This window comes from Lolium perenne, chromosome 6 (assembly GCF_019359855.2).
Source record: "Lolium perenne isolate Kyuss_39 chromosome 6, Kyuss_2.0, whole genome shotgun sequence".
Lineage (NCBI taxonomy): Eukaryota > Viridiplantae > Streptophyta > Magnoliopsida > Poales > Poaceae > Lolium > Lolium perenne.
The window spans coordinates 150,800,879-150,824,385 of NC_067249.2; the positions used below are offsets into that span (position 1 = coordinate 150,800,879).

The 23,507-nt window shown below is 47.3% G+C and overlaps 1 long non-coding RNA gene across 1 annotated transcript; it reads left to right on the forward strand.

The window, feature by feature from the left end:
• Window positions 1–258: 258 nt before the first annotated feature.
• Window positions 259–1,699, forward strand: LOC139832076 (uncharacterized). The gene is made up of 2 exons (XR_011746589.1): window positions 259–327; window positions 1,318–1,699. It is a non-coding gene; the product is annotated as an uncharacterized lncRNA (long non-coding RNA).
• The last annotated feature ends 21,808 nt before the right edge of the window (window positions 1,700–23,507 follow it).

Here is a 23,507-nt window from a genome sequence, read left to right on the forward strand (position 1 = left end):
AATTTGATGAATTAATAATCATTTAAATCACACATGTTGTTTTCAATAATGAAAATAAGTCCATAAATTCATTTGGACTTTAAAAACACCTTGAGAACATTTCAAGGTTGTATTTTACTCTAAATCAAGTATTCCCAAATCATTCTTAGTACTAACCTCTTACATAAAATAACAACGACATCGGAAGGGGGGAACAAACCCTAAAAATGGAATCATGCATAATTGCTTCTTTAACAATTGCCCTTATCGGACAATGATGCTATTTTTCAGAACAAGAGGACAAGGGTCAGTCCATACCTTCCAACTGCAGAACTTTGCAGTGTTCAGGCAAGTTCATCACTTGCTCATGTCATTTGAGTATTTCTATCAAATTACTTGCAAAGTATTATGGTTATCACTATTGCACAAAAAATTAAAACCACTACTTTCATAACTATGAATATGACTATGTGGTGGGCAATGGAACCATGGATTGTGTTGATATGGTGGAGGTTCCATTGCACGGGTTTATATCCATCTAGGATTAAACAACAAATGTCGCCAGTGATTCTTGTGCCATAATACCCGTGTTAACCATAAGATCCGGAGTGGGACGGAATAGTCAAAAGTGTTTCCACCTCTCGTTCATCAACGGATGCGCTTTACCGTAGTACACTTGTGATCCAAGGGGGCAAGCTGGTGAGGCTGGGGAGTCCTAAGTCCCCACGGCATAGTCCGTAGTACACTTGTCGCCCGAAGGAGCAAGATGGTGAGGCTGGGGAGTCCTAAGTCCCCACGGTATTGCGGTCTATGATGGATTGTAAGATGTCTGGAACGGTCTATCCATGTTTGATAGGGGAAGGCATATAAGTGCCCGAATGGGCCTCATCATGGATATAGGGGAGGACAATCTTACAAAAGGGTGGGTGTTCGAGGTAGCGGAGGAACATGATTGGCTAGACCTTATACCGGGCCTCACACCTAAGGAAGTGTGAACGGGAGAGCTGCCCGGTTGGCACCAAGGTTAAGATCTCTTATGGGTAAAGCAACACACCTCTGCAGAGTGTAACAAACTGTGACCTGTCACTCCCTGTTCCGGGATTGAGGAACTGCGAACGCGGCCGGAAAGGAGCTCCATGAAGTTCTAGTAAACCGGTGAAGGCTGACGGACATAGCTCTTTGAAATAAAAGCAATCTCTTGAAGAAATGATTATCAAAACTTGCATTGGTATTAGACCTTCTGGTCTAATATCGTAGCTAGTGCATTAAACACCTCTTATCTATAATGAACTTGTTGAGTACGCTCGTACTCATACCACTCTTAAATCCCATGCTTAGATTGTCTGAACCGTCTGGAGGAGGACTACGACAACAATGAAGGAGCCGAGGTTATCGGCTATGATGCACCTGACCTCTCAGGAGGAGTTGAAGGCGTAGACTACATCATCGTCTACGGATCCGGGGAGGCTTCCGGAGAAGAACAAGCCTAGAGATATCTGAGGAGTAGTAGTAGCCGAGCAGCACAAACTCTTACCATGTAGCTGCTCGATTAAATAAATGTTTTGTTTAATGAGACAATGGTATTGTAAGTTAAGTTGGGTTCACCTCGAACCCAGGAGATATCCTCTTAGGACCCAAGAGGAGCTCCGAGACGACTTGTGTATGTGTATTGTAATAATATGTGAATGAGTTATGGACCTTGCTATGTTCTGTTGTACTACTCTGAGGGATGTGATATTTGCGGAATGGTACTTCGCGAATGTTATATCAACGACTGGCATACTACAACATGCAGTGGTATGCAGGGTCACCACATGGAAGCCCCAAGAGTTCTAGTCCAAGTCTTCGAATAAGACCCCAACACTAAAACCTCCCATATGTGGGAAACCTACTCAAGGAGGGAGTCCTACCCAAGGTGGGACTCCCACCTTTCCTTGAGGTGGGTTGGCCGGCCACCCTAGGGGAGTCCACCTTGGACTCCTCCCCTTTAGGGTTGGCTGGCCATGCAAGGTGGAGTCCCTCCGGGACTCTACTTTCCATGGTGATTTCTTCCGGACTTTTCTAGAACCTTCTAGAACCTACCATAAATGCACCGGATCATTTCCAAACTTGGAATATGACTTCCTATATATGAATCTTATTCTCCAGACCATTCCGGAACTCCTCGTGATGTCCGGGATCTAATCCGGGACTCCGAACAAATATTCGAACTCCATTCCATATTCAAGTTCTACCATTTCAACATCCAACTTTAAGTGTGTCACCCTACGGTTCGTGAACTATGCGGACATGGTTGAGTACTCACTCCGACCAATAACCAATAGCGGGATCTGGAGATCCATAATGGCTCCCACATATTCAACAATGACTTTAGTGATCGAATGAACCATTCACATACAATACCAATTCCCTTTGTCACACGATATTTTACTTGTCCGAGGTTTGATCTTCGGTATCACTCTATAACTTGTTCAACCTCGTCTCCTGACAAGTACTCTTTACTCGTACCGTGGTATGTGGTCTCTTATGAACTTATTCATATGCTTGCAAGACATTAGACGACATTCCACCGAGAGGGCCCAGAGTATATCTATCCGTCATCGGGATGGACAAATCCCACTGTTGATCCATATGCCTCAACTCATACTTTCCGGATACTTAATCCCATCTTTATAACCACCCATTTACGCAGTGGCGTTTGATGTAATCAAAGTACCTTTCCGGTATAAGTGATTTACATGATCTCATGGTCATAAGGACTAGGTAACTATGTATCGAAAGCTTATAGCAAATAACTTAATGACGAGATCTTATGCTATGCTTAATTGGGTGTGTCCATTACATCATTCATACAATGATATAACCTTGTTATTAATAACATCCAATGTTCATGATTATGAAACTAATCATTCATTAATCAACAAGCTAGTTAAGAGGCATACTAGAGACTTCTTTGTTGTCTACATATCACACATGTACTAATGTTTCGGTTAATACAATTATAGCATGATATATAAACATTTATCATAAACATAAAGATATAAATAATAACCACTTTATTATTGCCTCTAGGGCATATCTCCTTCAGTCTCCCAGTTGCACTAGAGTCAATAATCTAGTTTACATTTGTAAAGATATAACACCTTGGCCTTCTGGTGCTTTATCATGTTTTGCTCACGGGAGAGGTTTTAGTCAACGGATCTGACACGCTCAGAAACGTATGTATTTTGTAATTCATTTGCGTCTCAATCGCATCACTCATTTCCAAATGAGTTGGCATTAAATATGTTTGATCTTCTGGTGGAACCTTAATTCCGCTATCTGAAATATGTCACTAATATTGTCACACACAATAGAGCTTCAAAGTTCTGACTCTGTCGGAACTACACCAAGTTCTCAAAGAACCTCTTGACTTTAACATCCTTTGTCATTGTCAAAACAATGACATATTCTGCCTTCTTTTGTAGAATCCGTCACAATATTTAGAACTCTTCTAAATCTAGCATAGACAATTTCTAGCTCATTGTGCTACCTTTTAAAACAACGCTTAGTCTAATTTGAGATTGAAATTTTATTTTTATATGTGACAAAACAAATATCGGTGTAATCACCTTACAGCGATTTGTTTGTCATTTCTCCATACAAAACTATATATATATCCTTGGTTCTTCTAAAGTACTCAAGGATACTTCTATCGTCGTCCAATGATCATCTCATGAATCATTCTGGTATATGCTCATAACATTTTAGAGCACAAGATATCTGATTTTGTACATATTATTCGTGATCTAAAATCACTCATGTGTTTTTACTCATCGAGTGTCAGATACACTCAAGTCTTATAAAACCTTCACATGATAAGAACATTTTCTTAATATTTCTATATTGAACTACTTCAATATTCTATGTACTTTGACTTAAACTTATTATGTGTTTCAATCTATCTTCATAGATCTTGACACTAATATGTTTCAGTCCAAATCCTTTCATTGAAGTTAATTTCTCAATGAATCCTTTTAATCAAGTATATAATTACATCATTTATAACCAACTATATGTCTTCTACATAAGTATTATAAATATGTCTCAGCGCTCCCACTTAATTTCTTGCAAATGCAAGCCTCTTCATCGTCTCTTGATGAAATCAAAAACTCTTTGACTATTTCATCTGGTGAAGATTCCAACTCCGCGATACTTACTTCATCCAATTGAAGTTTGTATACCTATCTAGTATTCCATGGATTAGCAAAACTCTTGGTTGTATCTTGTATACACCTTTAATACATACTTCTGATAAGTAATGTATTTTGCCATCCTACTAGCATATCTCATAAAAGAAATATGTAGTGATTACTAGAATAATCCACATAGACTATAAGCATTGCTACGGAAGATCTAATCTTATCGTAGTCAACTCTTTGAACTTTGTCGTAAACAACTTTTCGACAAGTCAAGCTTCTTCAAGGATATTCCATCCAAGTCCATCAATTTTATAGATCCATTTACTTTCAAAAAGTATTTATCTATCTTGGATTTCATGGCATATAGCCATTTTAACAGAGTCAGGGCCCATCATAACTTCTTTGTTTGTAGTTGGTTTATCATTGTTCAAAATCAATCCTTTGTCCACAAATCATTTATTTGATCACAAAGTAAACCATACCTACAAGGTTCAATATGTTCTTCGATCTCCATGGCTAAAACACTTTGTAGTCATGGGAGCCATGATCATCGTGGCCGCTTCCGAAACCAATTCCGATGCTGTGCTACTCTGATCATTATGCTCAGGTTCATAAACCTTATCAAATTATATTGTCCTCCCACTCAAATACTTCACTAGAAAGATTTAATTGGGAATTCTTCCCACGAGACAAAGACATTCATCCGATTTTGGTTGTAAATTATTAGACCAAAATTTAAGAAAAGACTATTAGGGTTTATACCCATGCCATAACTTGTATGGTGTCATTTCATCGGATCATGATGATGCTCTATTCAGTGTAAAAGCGGTAGTCACTAAAGCATAATCCACAAAAATATAATGGCATCAATATTTTATCTCATCATTGATCCAACAAGGTTTGGATACATATCTCGGATACTATATCATCATTATGATACTCCAAGAAATGTGAGTTGTAGAACTATTTCATAACTCTCTTAGATGTTCGCTAAAACTCGTAATTCAAATATTTCCACCATGATCCAATCATAGATATTTGACTTTTTCCATTACGATGATTTCCACTTCATGTTGAAATTTATTTGAATCCATTCAAATGTTTCAAACTTCTTCCTTATTGAATATATCCACATATATATACTCAATTCATTGTTGAAAGTTTTCATGAAGTAGAAGAATCTCCCGCACACAACTATGCCCAGTGAACCACATACATCATCATGTATTTTTCAACTAAGTTAGTTGCCCGTTCAACTTTTGGACTATGAACGGTATTTTAATCATTCTCTTTAGAAAAGATTTGCAAGCGCCAAATGATTCAAAAATCAAATGACTCCAAAAATCTATTTGCATGGAGTTCCTTCATGCGTTCCTTTCTAACATGACTTAAATGGCGGTTCCACAAATAAGTGGAATTCAAATCATTTGCCTTATGGCATTTTAGCGTCAGTGTTATGTATGTGTGTTTCACCATTAAGATTTATAATAACTTATCCATCGTACATGGAGTAATGTCATAATTTGAACAACTCATTGTTTTCATTTGACCAGAGAAAAGTAACAATTATTAAGTTCTTTATTATAAATTCTAAGTGCTAGATAGAATGCCAACGACGAACATAATAACACTTTATTTTGTTCCAGACGTGTATTCCTATCATATTCCTTGTCAGTCACTTAGGCCATTGTATTCTTGTATTGTGTTGTTTTGTATGACACTTCATACCAACCAATATAGTACTAATACCCAAGAATTTCATAGTGTGACTTAACTAGGAATATAACCATAACATGTATATCATTTATATACACCTGAGCTAGACTTTCTAGTCTTTTCTTTTCTTTTTGCCAAAATATCTTTTGCAGTTTCTCTTTTAGCTTTCCTCATTATTTAGAGAAACACATCAACTTCAATAACTTCTCGGTTTGTTGGTCAAATACCAATAACCTTGAGGTTCTTACTTTGAAGTTGATCATCATATGACAAGTGTTCCAGATTTCACTATTAGTAACTTTGTAATATGATGAACAATTTCACTCATAATTTTATCCATCATATCATGACGACTTTCCGAGACCATGTCTGTACATGCTAGGCTCGTAAAGTTTTAACCTTGGTATTTGCATGTGCAAATCTAGCTTGCACCCGTTGTATGCACTCGTAGAATCTATCACACCCGATCATCACGTGATGCTTCGAAACGACGAGTCTTAGTAACGGTGCATATTAATGATGGTCACTTCATGGATATGCGAATATTGTTAGTGCCCCAATAGTTGGAGGATTGTGACGCCTTGCGTCTTCAACCTTCGTACATTCCCATAAAACTTATGAGTTTATGTAGTCTCACCAAAATATATTCTATCATCTTGCAATAAGGTCTTAGATATCACATATATCTCATACCTTGATTATTTCTGAAAACTAAATTTTCAGCTCCTTACTTTTCAAACAAATTTGAAATTCAGGTTTGACGGAGACAAGATAACTTTAGGTACTAATTGAAACCTTAGCTCTTTGAATCAACAATGTGAGGTTTACTAAAAGTTTGCAATAGGACTTAATCAATTCTTGATTTTTTTTTTAACAATACGGTACCAATCCGTAAAGTTTCTTATCAGATTTTAACAGTATTTCTATCTCAATAATAAGACTAGCGCATAGTAGAAAAACGGATGCCAATACTACAAAATTAATTCAAAATACTACTCAGACTATGTTTATGATAATTAGTTCATGTTTTAATCTAATTACTAATGAACTCCCACTTAATACAACATCCCTCATAGTTGTTAAGTGGTACACGATCCAAATTCACTACACCAAAAATCGATCATCACGTGAGATGATGTAGCTTCAATGGTGAACATCAACATGTTGATCATATCATCCATATGACTCGTGTTCAACCTTTCGGTTTCCGTTGTCCCGAGGCCATGTCTGTACATGCTAGGCTCGTCAAGCAAACCCAAGTATTCCGCGTCTGCAACATGGCTTACACCCGTTGTATGTGAATCGTTGAATCTATCACATCCGATCATCACGAGATGCTTCGAAACGACGAACTGTTACAACGGTGCATACGAGGGGAGAACACTTTATTATCTTGATATTAATGTGAGGGATCATCTTATAATGCTACCGTCGCGATCTAAGCAAAATAAGATGCATAAAAGGATTAACATCACATGCAGTTCATATGTGATATGATATAGCCCTTTTGTCTTTGCGCCTTTGATCTTCATCTCCAAAGCACGGACATGATCTCCATCATCTTTGGGCATGATCTCCATCATCGTCGGCGTAGCGTCAAGGTCAATGGCGCCGTCTCCATGATTGTCCTCCATGTAGCAACTATTACAACTACTTTGAAATACTACTCAACATGAAATTTAAAGACAACCATAAGGCTCCTGCCGGTTGCCACAATACAATAATGATCATCTCATACATATTCATCATCACATTATAGCCATATCACATCACCAAACCCTGCAAAAACAAGTTAGACGTCTCTAATTTGGTTTGCATATTTTACGTGGTTTAGGGTTTTCGAGTAAGATCTAATCTACCTATGAACATGAACCACAACGGTGATACTAGTGTTGTCAATAGAAGAGTAAATTGAATCTTCACTATAGTAGGAGAGATAGACACCCGCAAAGCCTCTTACGCAATACAAGTTGCATGTCGATCGAGGAACAAGTCTCATGAACGCGGTCATATAAAGTTAGTCCGAGCCGCTTCATCCCACTATGCCACAAAGATGCAAAGTACTCAAACTAAAGATAACAAGAGCATCAACGCCCACAAAACCATTGTGTTCTACTCGTGCAACCATCTATGCATAGACACGGCTCTGATACCACTGTAGGATAACGTTGCAAAGAAAAAAAAAATTTCCTACCGCGAACACGCAATCCAAGCCAAGATGCAATCTAGAAGATGGTAGCAACGAGGGGGTATCAAGTCTCACCCTTGAAGAGATTCCAAAGCCTACAAGATGAGGATCTTGTTGCTGCGGTAGACGTTCACTTGCCGCTTGCAAAAGCGCGTAGAAGATCTTGATCACGATCGGTTCCGGCGCCACGAACGGGCAGCACCTCCGTACTCGGTCACACGTTCGGTTGTTGATGAAGACGACGTCCACCTCCCCGTTCCAGCGGGCAGCGGAAGTAGTAGCTCCTCTTGAATCCGACAGCACGACGGCGTGGTGTCGGTGGTGGTGGAGAAGTCCGGCGGAGCTTCGCTAAGCGTGCGGGAAGTAGAGGAGCGGGGCGGCTAGGGTTTGGGGAGAGGGGGGCGCCGGCCACTATGGGGTGCGGCCACCTTGGTGGTGTTTGAGGTTTGTAGTAGTAAGCCCCCTCTCCTATGCCCCTCATTATATTGGTGGAAGCCCCAAGAGTTCTAGTCCAAGTCTTCGAATAAGACCCCAACACTAAAACCTCCCATATGTGGGAAACCTACTCAAGGAGGGAGTCCTACCCAAGGTGGGACTCCCACCTTTCCTTGAGGTGGGTTGGCCGGCCACCCTAGGGGAGTCCACCTTGGACTCCTCCCCTTTAGGGTTGGCTGGCCATGCAAGGTGGAGTCCCTCCGGGACTCTACTTTCCATGGTGATTTCTTCCGGACTTTTCTAGAACCTTCTAGAACCTGCCATAAATGCACCGGATCATTTCCAAACTTGGAATATGACTTCCTATATATGAATCTTATTCTCCAGACCATTCCGGAACTCCTCGTGATGTCCGGGATCTGATCCGGGACTCCGAACAAATATTCGAACTCCATTCCATATTCAAGTTCTACCATTTCAACATCCAACTTTAAGTGTGTCACCCTACGGTTCGTGAACTATGCGGACATGGTTGAGTACTCACTCCGACCAATAACCAATAGCGGGATCTGGAGATCCATAATGGCTCCCACATATTCAACGATGACTTTAGCGATCGAATGAACCATTCACATACAATACCAATTCCCTTTGTCACGCGATATTTTACTTGTCCGAGGTTTGATCTTCGGTATCACTCTATACCTTGTTCAACCTCGTCTCCTGACAAGTACTCTTTACTCGTACCGTGGTATGTGGTCTCTTATGAACTTATTCATATGCTTGCAAGACATTAGACGACATTCCACCGAGAGGGCCCAGAGTATATCTATCCGTCATCGGGATGGACAAATCCCACTGTTGATCCATATGCCTCAACTCATACTTTCCGGATACTTAATCCCATCTTTATAACCACCCATTTACGCAGTGGCGTTTGATGTAATCAAAGTACCTTTCCGGTATAAGTGATTTACATGATCTCATGGTCATAAGGACTAGGTAACTATGTATCGAAAGCTTATAGCAAATAACTTAATGACGAGATCTTATGCTACGCTTAATTGGGTGTGTCCATTACATCATTCATACAATGATATAACCTTGTTATTAATAACATCCAATGTTCATGATTATGAAACTAATCATCCATTAATCAACAAGCTAGTTAAGAGGCATACTAGAGACTTCTTTGTTGTCTACATATCACACATGTACTAATGTTTCGGTTAATACAATTATAGCATGATATATAAACATTTATTATAAACATAAAGATATAAATAATAACCACTTTATTATTGCCTCTAGGGCATATCTCCTTCACACACGCCATCAAAGTATTTTCTGGTGACATTGCCTCTGTGTTACTGCTACTGCTGCTGTGTTACTATTGCCATTGCTCTCATATTACTGCTGCTCTCATATCACCCCTGTTACTAGTGCTTTTCCAGGTGCAGCTGAATTGACAACTCAGCTATTAAGGCTTATAAGTATTCTTTACCTCCCCTTGTGTCGAATCAATAAATTTGGATTTTACTTCCCTCGATGACTGTTGCGATCCCCTATACTTGTGGGTCATCGGGCTCCCACTCCACTGAACCACCACCTGGATCACCGTGCAGAGACCTTGTTTACCAACTCATCATTGCAGCACGGTGACTAGGATCTAAAATATGTCATCAGGGTTGGGAAGAAGAGGAAGAACCTGTTGTCCAGGACCGAAACAAGGCTAGAGTTGGGAGACATGGAAGACATGGTGAACTCTGCTAGTTGTAGGCAGTTCCAGTTTATATGCCACCTTGCCCATGCGTGCCAAAACTGGGAAAGGCCTAAAGAACTTGAAAGATAGCTTGTGGTTAGCTCGACCAACCACTGAAGTTTGAAGATAGCATCGAAGTTTCAAGAAAACCTTATCACCCAGCTGTAGAAAAAAAACTTTCAGATCGTCTCTTATTACCCTGCCGTTTTATCCTTTGGTGCATGCGAATCAAGTGTTGCATGACAGAATCAATGATAAGTGAGGGTTCGTGGAGCCAAGACTGAATTTCAGCAATGAACAAATCGAATGCTTTTGACTATACGATCATGCATGCTTATGCTACTTTCCTTATGTTCTAAACTAGATTTTCTATTATCTCTTGCTTATATGATCATGCATGTTGAATTTAGTTCCTATGTTCTATCTTGGTAGAAATCCAACTGTGCATGATATTCTATGAGAAAGTGCTCATAATCTACACAAATTTGAATGATGTAAGCCTACAAGTGACTAGGTACGCGGGGAACCATCACAAAGGGTTCAAGACGAGAGAGGAGGCAGAAGCAACCTACTCCCAATTCTTAGCGGAACAATCAGTATATTATAAACCTCCCAAGATCGCAGAATATGGCGTTCCCAAGATCTAAGAACATGGAGCGCCAAAGATCGCATGTCATGGCGAAGCAAGTAGTCTCAAGAACTTCATTAGCGTCAGACTGGTGATGCAAATCATGTATTTCATCTTCTCGTAGGCGTCTGTGAATCTGTGATCCCATGTAAACGTGTAAGATCCTAAGTAGAAACGGGTAGATGGTAAGGTCACCAAGCATACGTGCACGGTGATCATAATGGGCCATATACAACCTCTCAAACAGGCGTGTTGCATCAGCACAATCTAAAATCCCGATATATTCCGAAAAATTCTTTTGGATCATGGGCACCAGTGATCTCAGTGTATTAAAAAATTCAAAAATTATATTTATATATTTCAAAAAATTATGTAGTAAAATTTTAAAAGTAGCCAATGATGTATTTCACTAACGTATAAAATCTCAATTACAAATATTTTGTTTTCTGAGCTACACAAAAATGACAAATTCTGATTTTTTTTTGAGATTTGAATCACTATACTCAGATCGACATATTTGTTATTTTTGTGCAGCTCAAAATACACAATATTTCCGGTTGAAATTTACACGTTTGTGGGATACAATACGGACTACATCATGATTTATTTTCATATTTTTTTAGAACTTTAAAATATGATTTTTTAATTTCTTTTCTGAAAAGGGATCACTGGAGCTCATGTGCACCAAATCTCTATCTGATATATTCCCGATATATTGGCAACCTACTAAAGTGGGCTCAAATGGTGTATCATGTAGGCTGAAACGTTATCGGCAACAATCATAGTGCGAAAGTAGATCCGCACTCGGTTTTTGTTCGTGCAGCAGCTGGCGGGCCAAAAGCCGAAAACGGGAAAAGCCATGCAAGCAACCAACCACGACATCGGTTGAGTTTCACTGGTGATATGCCCTCTCATTTTCTCTGCTCCATCAGGTTCTTGTCCCGTCAGGCGGTGTAGCAGGAGGAGCATATGGCTGTTCACGGCAAGGTGACAAACGCTCACGTCCCGGTTAGTTTTGTTCTCTCTTCCCGTTGGCTGATGGATCAGACTGCCCAAAGCTGGAAACGATGTGCGCAGCCGGTACACAGTACAGTACTCCGTACTACATACGGCTCATCAGTCGAATCTGAATCGAACAAAAAGCTCCTCTGTTTTGTTTTCTTCCGCCAGTCGGGCTCCGAGAGCAAGCAGGCCTTCATGTGGCCTGTCCGGCCCAAACGAGAATTCGTTCTCCTGCGCCGAAGAGCCCACTCCATATACTAGAGAAAGTACAAAAGACCAACTGCACACATACATTCACATAGCAGGCCTCTCTTTCCGTACTAGTACTAGTAAAAGTTTCTCCCACGAGGATTCGGCCCGCTTCACGCGTCCTGACTGCTCACAGGAGCGCAGCCATGAACCCATCATCGCAGAGATGAGAACCGTCGCAGCTTGCCGTGTCCCTCGAAATAGGCTTTCGCCCCGCTTTATAAATAAAGCCACAACGGCCGAACCGATACAAGATGAAGAGGAGAACCTCATACAAGGCAGATCAAAGAAATGAAAGAAAAAACACAGAAAACCCCACACTTGCCACCGAAGACATTAAGGTGAGACCAAGTCGACTCGGGGCTCCACAACGACGCCCCCAAGAGGGTAACGACGCATTCCGCCGCCGTCGTCGAGACCGTGAGGTCTAGGGTTTTCACCCGGAGCCGTAGCGCGGGACGGATACCCACAAGGACGCCCCCAAGAGGGTTACGACACCCGCAGGCATCGCCGTCGTTGGCGCCGAGGCGCTGAACTTTCGCTCGAAAGCATCCGCACACCGCGCCCGAGAACTTAGTTGCTCGTTGTCTCCAAGATGGGATCTCCAAACACGATCTGGGGGTTGCCAAAGCCGAAGCGCCGCCAACTCCAGGAACTCCCACCGTCCGCTCCACGCCATCCTCATGACCGAAGAGAGAGACCACCACCGCTGCTACGTTGCCCGCCGTAGAGCCATCCGCGCAGTCTGCCTTCCAGGGCCGCCGCCCCGGCATCCCCACGAACTCGAGCTCGTGACTCGGCCATCACATCGCAACGTGAATTGGACAAAGTAGGAGGCACCGTTGCCAGCAGCCATCAGAGCACACGACAACCTAGGGGTGGGGATCCGCCCTCCGCCACCAGGAGGTGCCCGCCGACCGGACACAGTACCATAGCCGATTCAGCCAAGATCAGGCCCGGCCGCCTGCCAGGCCTCGATCAAGCCTCCTTAGCCGTGCCACTGTGCAGCTGCGCCCAGGCCGCCGTCGCCATCCACCTGCAACACCGTGCCAATCCCAACCGTGCCACCACCGAATCGCCATGCGCTAGCCAGAGACCAAGGGCGGCGTCGCCGCGACCTCACTTCTTGCAAGACGGCCTCGGCCAAAACCGCATACCGCCGCAGAGAAGCACCCCCACCGCGACTCCCAAGGACAAAACCGCACCGTTCCCTACGCCGCCATGTCGCTGGTCAAGCCCGACACTTTGTCGGCAACCTCGCGCTCGCCATTGCACTCCCGCAAGAACACCGCTTTGACCCCCCAAACGGAGGAGGAGCGGCTCGGACCGTGCCGCCGAGGACCGCCGGAGCTGAGCCCACCTAGCCCAGCCCTGGCACCAACAGTGGAGAAAGCAGGGCGGACGTCCGCCGGAGCTGGCCCCGATCGAGGACCGCATGTCCCAGACCGAGGCCCTTCTGGCCCAGATCGGGGCCCGCCTGGCCCCAAACTGGGCCGCATCGCCGGCGGTGGGGGCCCCGCCACCGCCCTCCGCTGTCGCCCAAGGCCACGAGCCGCACCAGCCCATCCCTCCGCCAGGACCGTCGCCGCCATGCCCTGCCATCGCCGTCGGACCGAGCACGAGGCGCCCTGAGCCGCACCGCCGCCGACCGCTCCTGCCCCGCGCAGGTTCACGCGCGAGCGGGTAAGGGAGATCCCGCCGCCGCCGGCGCCACGGGGGAGGAGGGGAGGAGGACGGGTGGAGGCGCGGATTAGGTTTTCGCCCCTGCCGTCGCCCGTGGGAGCAACGCGCAGGAGCCACACCAGCTTGCCGTGTCCCCGCCGGCGGCTCTCGCGTGCCAGACGACGGGAACGGCCAATCCGTGCTGCCCTCCGGCGCAGGACAAAGCTAGCCGCCCGCACACGCATGTGCTGCACGAGCACGACAGTGGCATTTTGTAGTGCAGGCAGTGACGTCCCAGACCCGACAGAAACGCTGCCATTTCCCGGTTGCCTCCAACGGCGGAGCGGGCGGCGGCTGAGTCCGACGGGAAGCTAGATTTGGACAGCTGACGCCGACGCCGACGCGCGTCGCGGCCACGTGGGACGCCGACGCCGCTCCGGCGGTGCCTCCTCTCGACCCTTTCGCCCCGAGGGTCGTCGGGATCCTGGACACCTCTTTGCCCTACCGTGCCACGGCCGCTCGCACGTACGCCTGTCTACGTGCTTTGTTTTTTTTAGATAAAAGGCCTAAAGGGCCCGACTTTAAATTAATAAAGCCCTCAACCGGCTAGGATACAACGGTGTTGCTTACTTGCACTTGAACAAGTTTAAAAGAAAAGCAAAGCCCTATAGGAACTAAAAGCACCGGGAGCCGCAAGCAGGGCCGAAGCAACAGCAGCAAGTCCTGGAGTGCCCCTGCACATCCAGTGCAGGTTTGGACATTGGCAGGAATTAACCTGCGTCCCTAGACTGCCCAACCTCTGCTGTGGAGGAGACTGCACATTGGCACTCGGAGCCGAATTCCGTGAAGCCGCGCCATCGAAACACCATCTTGCACAAGCCACGAAGAACTGCCACGGACGGAAGGGACAAGGGCCAAGCAAAGAGGAGAAGCACCAGCGCCAAAAGGATGAAGAACCGGCTCAGAGACCACCTCGCCGTGCTGCTGCCGGAGGAGGGACCCTTCCCTCCTCACCCAGGCTCGAGGGTGTCGACCCACCAGCAAAACAGGACATAGAAGTGGTGTAGCACCCAAAAAGCTTTGAACTTGCTGGGAAGCGCCTCCGACCTTGCCAACACCATGCCCACACCGCACCAACGTCCAAGCCTCCAAATTGTCAACTCCTCCGTCCCCTCATCCCAAAGCGGCGCCTCCAAGGAGGAGAACGACGCGGAGCGCCGTCGTCGCTCGGCCAAAGCCTAGGTTTTCACCCGGGGTGGAGGGGAAGGGAAAGGTAAGGTAACCTCATCCGCCCTTCAAGAAGGAGAACGGCAACCGAAGTCGTCGTTGCGGATGTGGCTGACGAAGCCAGCCAAGGGTTTCCCCCGGAAAACCACCTGAACGCCTCGCACGGATGCAGATCAGTCAGTCCGAGGACCATCTGAGCTGGATCTGGCGCGGAGAAGAAGAGCCATGGAGACATAAACAGGACAGACATAGAAAGCGCCAGGGCACCACTACGCCGCGACAAGACTTCCGCCAGCTCCTCGCCGTCCACACGACCAAGAAGACCAGCCAACACCAGCGAGCGCCACCCGCCTTCCGGTCGACGCCGCCACTCACCGTCCAGAGCCGCCGCCCTGGGAACCACGCAAGGCGACCCTACGAACTGCAAAGCACCGGTCTTCACCGCCGAGAGGTCTCCGGAGGCCGGAGATGCCGGGGAAGGGGATCCCCTTCCAGATCGACGGCAAGCAGCCCCCTTGGCTGCCAGCGTTAGGGATCTGGGACGGAGGCGGGCAAGCACTTGGCCCCGGGGCCCCTGCCCCGGCCCTGCACATGGCAGCCAGAAGGCCACCCTGCCCGGCCTCGTCAGAATCGCCGCCCGGAACTGCCGCGCCGCCATGGCCGCGCACGCCCCCGCGTCGGGTCGGAATCGGCCCCCGAAGTCCGATCTGGACCTGGCGCGCGTCGCCCGCCGACGGCTGCAACGAAACGCCGCCACCGCGAGCACGCCCGGCACACTGGAGCCTCCACACCGCGGACGAGCCGCCGCGCCACCGCGCCCCCGACCAGCACGGCGCCCCGGCGACAGCCTCGGCCCGCGCCGCCACCGCCGCGCGAGGGGGAAGGAGAGGCCTCGCCGCCGCCGGTGCCCCGGGGCTTTGCCCGGCGACGCCTGCTGGCGGCGGCGAGGGAGGGAGGAGGGGGAGGAGGGTGGGAGGAGGAGGCGGCGGCTAGGGTTTCGCCCTGCCGCTCGCGGGAGCGGGCAGGGACGAAACGCTTTCTTCCCACTGCCTACTCCTACGTGCTTTGTTTAAGCTTAGCTTACCGATCGCCGGAAGCAGCCGTGCGTACTCCAGCACGAGCGATTCCATCGACGGGCCGGGGTTAAACTAGTGGTGGCATGGTACGCCATGGTCCAACGCACCAGCTAGTCATAAAGTGATGTGGGTTAGAGCATCTCCACCCCAAAGCGTCCCCAAAGGGATTTGGAGCGCGCCGGACAAAAATGCGTTCCAACCGCGTCCCCCAAAGCCCATTTTTGTCCGGTGCGTCCCTATACGGTGTCCGGCGCCCCGAGCCCGTCCCCGTCCCACAAACGCCGGACACAACGAAAAGCGAGACGGGGAGTGGCGGGGCCGACCCGTCAGCGGCACAATTAATTTTAACCTAACCGTCGACTACCTCGCGACGGAAGTTATTGGCGCGCAGCGACGGTGCAGTTCCCGCAGCGACGGTGCAGTTCCCGCAGAGGGCGCAGCGACGCGTCCCGTCGCGCCTAGCTCTGCGTGCCGGCGTTAATGAGCGCCACCGCTCATCCGTCTCCCTCCGGCCTATAAAAAGGGACGCCTCTCATCGTCCCTCTCACACACAAACCCTAGCGCCTCTCTCCCAAACCCTAGCCGCCACCATCTCTCAACAAGACTCGACGCTATGTCTGGTAGAGGCGGAGGCCGACCTCGCGGCCGTGGTCGTGGTCGTGGCCGCGGCATAGCTGAACACTCGCCGTCGCCTCCCACGTCGTCGTCGTCATCGTCGGAGATGGACGTGGACCCGGACGTGTTGTTCGAGTTCGTCCTCGTCCTCAAGGGCGACCCGCGCGGCATCCAGAGGCTGCCGGACTCCTTCGCCGAGTACGACGGCGGCGTACGCCCGCGCAAGATGCATCTGCGGGAGCATTCGTGCGGCTACTACCGGTGGATCGTCGATGCGATCTACGACGCGTGCGGCAAGATGTACCTCAACATCGGCTGGGAGAAGTTCGCGCGCCACCACAGCCTCCAAGCCGGCCTCATCCTCGTGTTCTCCTACTTCGGCAATAGGGACATGAGCGTCAAGGTCTTCGACGAGAGGCGCTGCCGCCGGGACTACCTCGGCGACAGGGACTCCCACGACGACAGCACCGACGAGGAGGACGACTGAGTGTTGTTTCTTCGCAGCGAATACGTGCATGGAGGTTTCTGCTTGTTCGCCTCATCGGTAGAACCAACAAGGGCACCATCCTCCCGCTGGATTTTCCAGTTTAGATGACTGGGTGTGCCCTCGAGTGTTCTTTCTTAGCAGCGAACACAGGAAACCTTCGATGCACGGCCTAGTTAGGTTTAGTTTTTTTGCAATATTTTATATTTGTGTCCACCATGGTTCAAACTATGTATTAGTTTGTGGAAAACCATGTTCCTAACTATGTCTTCATGTAAACCACGTTCCCAATTATGTATTAGTTTGTGAAAATTGAAATAAAAATGCCAAAAAAAAATATTTTTAATGTTTGGGGGCGGCGTTTGGGGGACGCGGCTGGGGAGCGACGTCCCCCAAACACGGCACGAACAAAACACGTCCCCCAAACGCTCAATCCAGCGCGGTTTGGGGGACGCGACTGGATAGGCGGGGACACACGACCAAGTTAGCGGGTTTCTTTTAGGAAAACACTGCGCTTCCCCCGGGGGATCGGACGCTCGCGTTCCTCCGGCTCCAACGCATGACGCGTGTCCTGAACGTGGCGAGGAGAAAAAAACCCACCTTATCCTTTTCCTACGGTCTTCTCTCCCACCGCTCACTTTCCTTTCCCTTTTCCCCATCTTCCTCACGAGAGACGAGACAGAGCATGGTTAGCTACGCCATGGTTCCTCTCACGCACCTTCGCCGTAGTCTCTCCGGCTCCTATGCTCCGCCGCTCCTCTCTAGCCTGATGCGCCGCCGCCTTACCGACATCTCGCATCTCGATTTCCTTCCTAATTCCTCTATTTGTCTCCACCGAAAAGGCCCCAAGCGCTCGCATGTGCCGCCGTCCGCCACTTCGAGGAGTTCCAATACCACATCCTCCTACGTCGTTGATGCTGGGTGAGGCAGAGGAGTTTTCCAGCCGGGATGTTGCGACCGGCGGTTGCTGGAGCTGCGAGGGACGGAGGCAGGTGACGCGTGCAGCGTTGGCGTCGGCGTCTGCAACGGTGTCTATGGAAAGCGGCGCCGCCGTCTTCTGCGAGCTGCGTCGGCATCTGTTAGAAAGATCCACGGCGCCTGCTACAAGGGCATCCGCCTCTGCTACATGTGGTGGCGGAGTTTGCTACAAATGGCGGTGGCGGCTGCTACAGTAGCTGCCGGTAGCTGCTACAAATGGCAGCGGCGGCTGCTACAGGGGGCGGCCATAGATGGCGGCGGTGATTTGCTACTAGCGACGGCAGATATTGCTACAAGCGCCATCGGAGGTTGCTACAAATGGCGGCGGCGGCTGCTACAGGGGCGGCAACGGATGGCGGCGGCGATTTGCTACTAGCGACGGCAGATATTGCTACAAGTGTCGTCGGAGGTTGCTACAAATGGCGGCGGCGGCTGCTACAAACCGAGCGTCGTCGTGCTTCAAGGATACCGGCGAGGCAGCGGTGCTACCACAAGCCGGCGGTGATGCTACGAGCCCGGAGCGACGATGCACGACGATGCTGCTTGGGAGGCGCAGTGGTGCTGCCAGCGCGGGCGGCAGTGGTGCCGGCTCAGGCGATGGTGCTGCCGACGAGGACGGCGGTGGTGCGGGGCTGCGTGCTCCGGCGACGGTGCTGCCGACGTCAGCGGCGGTGGTGCTGGCTCGGGCGAGGGTGCTGCCGGCGCGGGCTACGGTGCTGAAAACCGAACTCAACATCGCTGTTGTTTTTGCAAACTCGTGTGTGAGCGTGAGCATCGGGAGAGACGGAGAGTGTGTTTTCTCCCTTTTTCCCGTGCGGGAAGCGTTGACCTGATCTAACGGTCCTTACCGTCCGCATCCAACGGCTGGCGACCCGGGGGATCAGGGATTTGATCCCCCGGGGGACGCTCAGCACTTTCCTTTCTTTTACCGCGACAGCCGACATCTCACGCACGCACATGTCACGGCTCAAATAATATACTTCTACCTAGGGAAGTCAGAAGTCCACTGCAAAGTAACACGGGTATACGTCTCTCCACGAGGGTTTCTTTGATTTATTTATAGGAGGAAAAGTATAGGAATTGGAAAAATGTAGGATTGGGGTGTCATATCTAGTTAAATTCTATGAAAAGATGAATTCTTTTTTATTGTATCAAGGAAATTTTCATTAGATATTGACCTAACTTTTTTTTCTATAGGATTTGCACTACAAAATCTCTATATGATTAGTTTTCCTATAGGATGTGTTTATATGAATCAAACAACTAGTATAGTAAAAAAAATTCATAAGATCTAAATCCTACATAATTGATATACAAATCATATGAATCGAAAAATCCCCCAAACTTAATTCCTTATCCGACCGAGCATCCTTAACTCCTTAGATCTCATTTAATTCATAGGACTGAAATAGAAAAAAACATATGATTGAGATGCTATGCATAGTTGAATATTATGGAAAGATGAGTTATCTTTGATTGTAGCAAAGGAATTTTTTCATGAGGTATGATCTTATGTTTTTTAATAGGATTTACAGTACAATATATTTATACGGGAATATTTTCTATGGGACATGTTCCTATAAATCAAACAACTTGTATAGGAAATCTTCTGTAGTGTCCAAATCCTACACAACTCCTATATAAACCCTATAAATCAAATGAGCCCTTACAATTTGAAGAGTTAAAAGGTGGTCGTTTCTAACCGATTTCTCATATTCAACTCCTTATATTTTTTTTCCAGCAGTTCTTTTAATTAGCTTTTGTCCAGTAGACAAACATATAGCTCATCAAATTGAACATTTCAAATAAAAACGTGCATATAATTCATTCGAGGGTCACCACATTGATCAAGTTCATAAAAAAGGAACACACCAATCAAGATGGGTAGAGCATCTCCGAAAACCATCACATCTACCGATAACATCAACTCCGATGGAACTCAACCACTTTCCTGCTTGTCACCAACAAGAAAACCATCATCAAAATCATTAGCACATCCATGTCCACCGCGAGGCACCATCACCACTCTTGTTGGTGGGAGGGTTTACTTCTTTTGTTAGATTGTTTTTAGCGTCTTCTTCAAGAAGGTGAGGCGGCAACTACACCCTGAAATCATAACAAGGTCATCCCGCTCTATCCTCTCTCCGAAGGTGCGTCTAGCATCGACGGAGGGTGCGTAGAGTCGTGTGCCCAACAGATCCCCTGATATCCGGCCTGTTTTCATGTATGTTGGTGTAGTTTCATGTCAGTCTCTTCCTATCTAGGTTGTCATCTTTGACGACGGTTGATGCTCTAGTGTGCTGGGTCTTTGGGGCCTTAGCACAACAACTTCCCATTTTTCTACTACGACAAGTTTTGCCCGGCTCTAGTGATGGAAGGGCGAGGACGGCAGCGCACCTTCAGCTCACATCAGTGTATGTAGTCGTCGCTAGGTGGTCCAAGGACCTACTTGTAATTTTTATTATTTTATATCTATTTGTACACCTATTGACGATTATTAATAGATTGACGGAATTTTCGCAAAAAAAGGACGCGACAACAACCACCACCACCACCACCATAATGGTCTGGGATCTCTTGACAAGTGCACTCATAATAGATCCTTGTTGTGGTATCCATCGTGTTTGGATCCATGGACATTAGAGCATGCGCTCTTTAGCCTTCTTCTATTTTGCCAACTTTTCCTCCCGAGTGCAAACCTACGCTCCTCCACCCTCGTCTTCCTCTACTTGGCCGCCAACTTGGACCTCATTTCTCGTCCTCCAATGTTTTGATCTCATTCCACCTTGCTTAATTGTCTTCCTTGTGTTCGGCCATCAATGCTTTCTTGGTCTCACTCGTAGCAACTAGCTCATCCTATGGGGCGCCAATGCCCCATCTTTTCTTCCTCCCAGTTACAATATTTCGCCTTTTTGGCCTCTTATGACGCTTCTCATCATCCTCATCGTCAGCATCAACGGAAATGCTAATCAGTGTGTGATCTTCGGTGTGCTCTTGAATGCACGACGGTAAATGCTTATCCTTTACATGTAGTGTCAAACTATCCGAACTGAAATGCAGAAGAGGAAAGGTTGTTCCCCGGGTGGCGAGCACGTATGCGTAGCGGCAGGCGTCGGGATGCAACTGCAGCGCTGGGAGAAGGAGTTGGTGGCACGACTGCACGAGCTGTTGTGCCCGTCCACGTCCACGTCCCCGTCTCCGAGCGGTGCGTCATAGTCGTCCTTGTGTTCTGGACTTGTTGCAGACTTGTCTTGCGAACAAGGGAACTCGCAGGTGAAGGCAACAACATCGATCAAGGGGGGGGGGGGGGGGTAACAGTGATGTGGGGGTCGCAAGAAAGTGCGGGAGCATGAACGACACGATTTATGAACTCCTCGACGACATGGATCGCCAGAGTTGCAAGGGCACCGAAATGTGGTGGAGTCGTCTGGCGCCGTGGCGGCATCGATGACAGGCCTGACATGGTCAATGCGATGATCTCTCTTCGAGATGGAGTCGAGGAAGACGGCGGTAGCAACTTCTATGGTGTGTGCGTTAGCGTATGCTGAGAGTCTGCTTGACTGGATGTGCTTCTCATCTGCTATTGGACGGCCTGAGAAGGCATTTCGTTTTTGGATGTTATGAGTTGGTGAATTGTCACCCACTTCATCCCTCTGTAGGTTTAGCGAGGTGGCTTCGAGTTTTGATCTTTTGTATTGCTCTTGTAAGATGTTGTGAATAATCTAATAAAAAAGCCGTGCGCATCCCTTGGATGCAGAAGCTGGGACGATATTTCTCCCATTTCGAAAAAAAGAAAAAAAAAGTTGCAAGGGCGTTGGGGGTTCCATTTTCTAGGCGGCCAACGGCCTACGGCATGTGTTTCGGCGACAGCGAACAGGATAAAAGGAAAGAGAAGTTCTTAAGAAGTGACATCAGAGATGAGTAAAAAATATGAGAGTTGGGCGTTGGAGTAACTTACACTAGTAAATATTTGCTCCTACAAAGATTTAAGAGATTGGTTAGGTGCGATTAACCTCTTTTTCATTTGCTCATCTAAAGTTTTTAGGGGATTGGTTAGGAATGTTCTTAGGCAGCATCACTGATTTATTTTTAAAAAATCAAAGGCGACAACTTTGCGTATTTCATTGATTAAGAAGTTATTAAGGTTATAAATTAGCCGAAATAACCAAGAAGGCTAGAAGACTATGGCACAAAAGCATACTCTCGTGACATAATAGCACTCAAACGTTTTGCCCCCGTGGCCACCCAAAGATAGGCGTGTCGCTTAATGGCCGCAATGACAATAGAGGGCATCGAAGCGTAGTTCTTGAATACTCGGGCATTTCGCTCATTCCAAATCCCCCAAGCCACGAGCAAAAGCAAAGTAGAGAGTCCTTTCCTTCTCACCCCCATCACTCCCACAAGCGAGCATTACCATTCCTTGATCGATGCAAAATTACTCCAAAGGGAGGTGTCCATTTGAAGTAGGTTGAGCCACTCCTTGACGCCCTTCCAAACTCGGATAGAACACTGACATTTGAACATTATGTGCGCCACGGTCTTCAGCCCGCGCTTGCAAAGTTGGCAAATGCCTCAGTTTGGCCAACCTCGACGTGTAAGCCTATCTGTTGTCCAAACACGGACTCAACGTGTAAGCCTATCCGCCGTCCAAACACGATTTTCAAGAATCAACCAAGCGAGAAAATTTTCATTTTGGAAGTGCCCGATTATCCTAAACTGCCGGCTTCATAAAGAAGTTGCTAGGTGCCTCAAATTGTATCAAATAGGCCGAGGAGGAGTATCTTCCATCCCTCGTGTGCTTCCAAACAATTGTGTCTCTGAAGTGGTCCGATGGATGAATTGCTTGAATCTTGCTCCATAGTGCAAAGAACTCGGATATGTGGATGATCGAAATACCTCCTCCCAAGACAAGGTTACTTATCCAAAATCATCATTTAGAGCCTTATGAATTGAGATGGATCATGAATCAGCCAGTAGAATCTACTAAACGCTATGGCAAAACACTTCCGGCCTACCCACTCCAACTCCCAAAATAGGAACTAACCTGCCCATCGGATCTAATCAAAATCTGCCGGCCCTATCGATCGGCAACACCGCTACCTAATCGGTGAAAGGGACATGCTCCATTTTTGCGCTCCGTTCCAGCAGATTTGGTGGTTGCAGGGACCCTCCTCCCTCCATGAGCTGAAAGCGAAGAGCTCCAATCAGATCATCGTGCGTGCGTGCGTGATCTTTTGGGAATGGAGGATCGATTCCTTAATTTTCTCTTCTTCCCGAGTCAAGAAAGATCGCTTTGGGGGGAGAGGAATGTGGACTTCGTGCCGT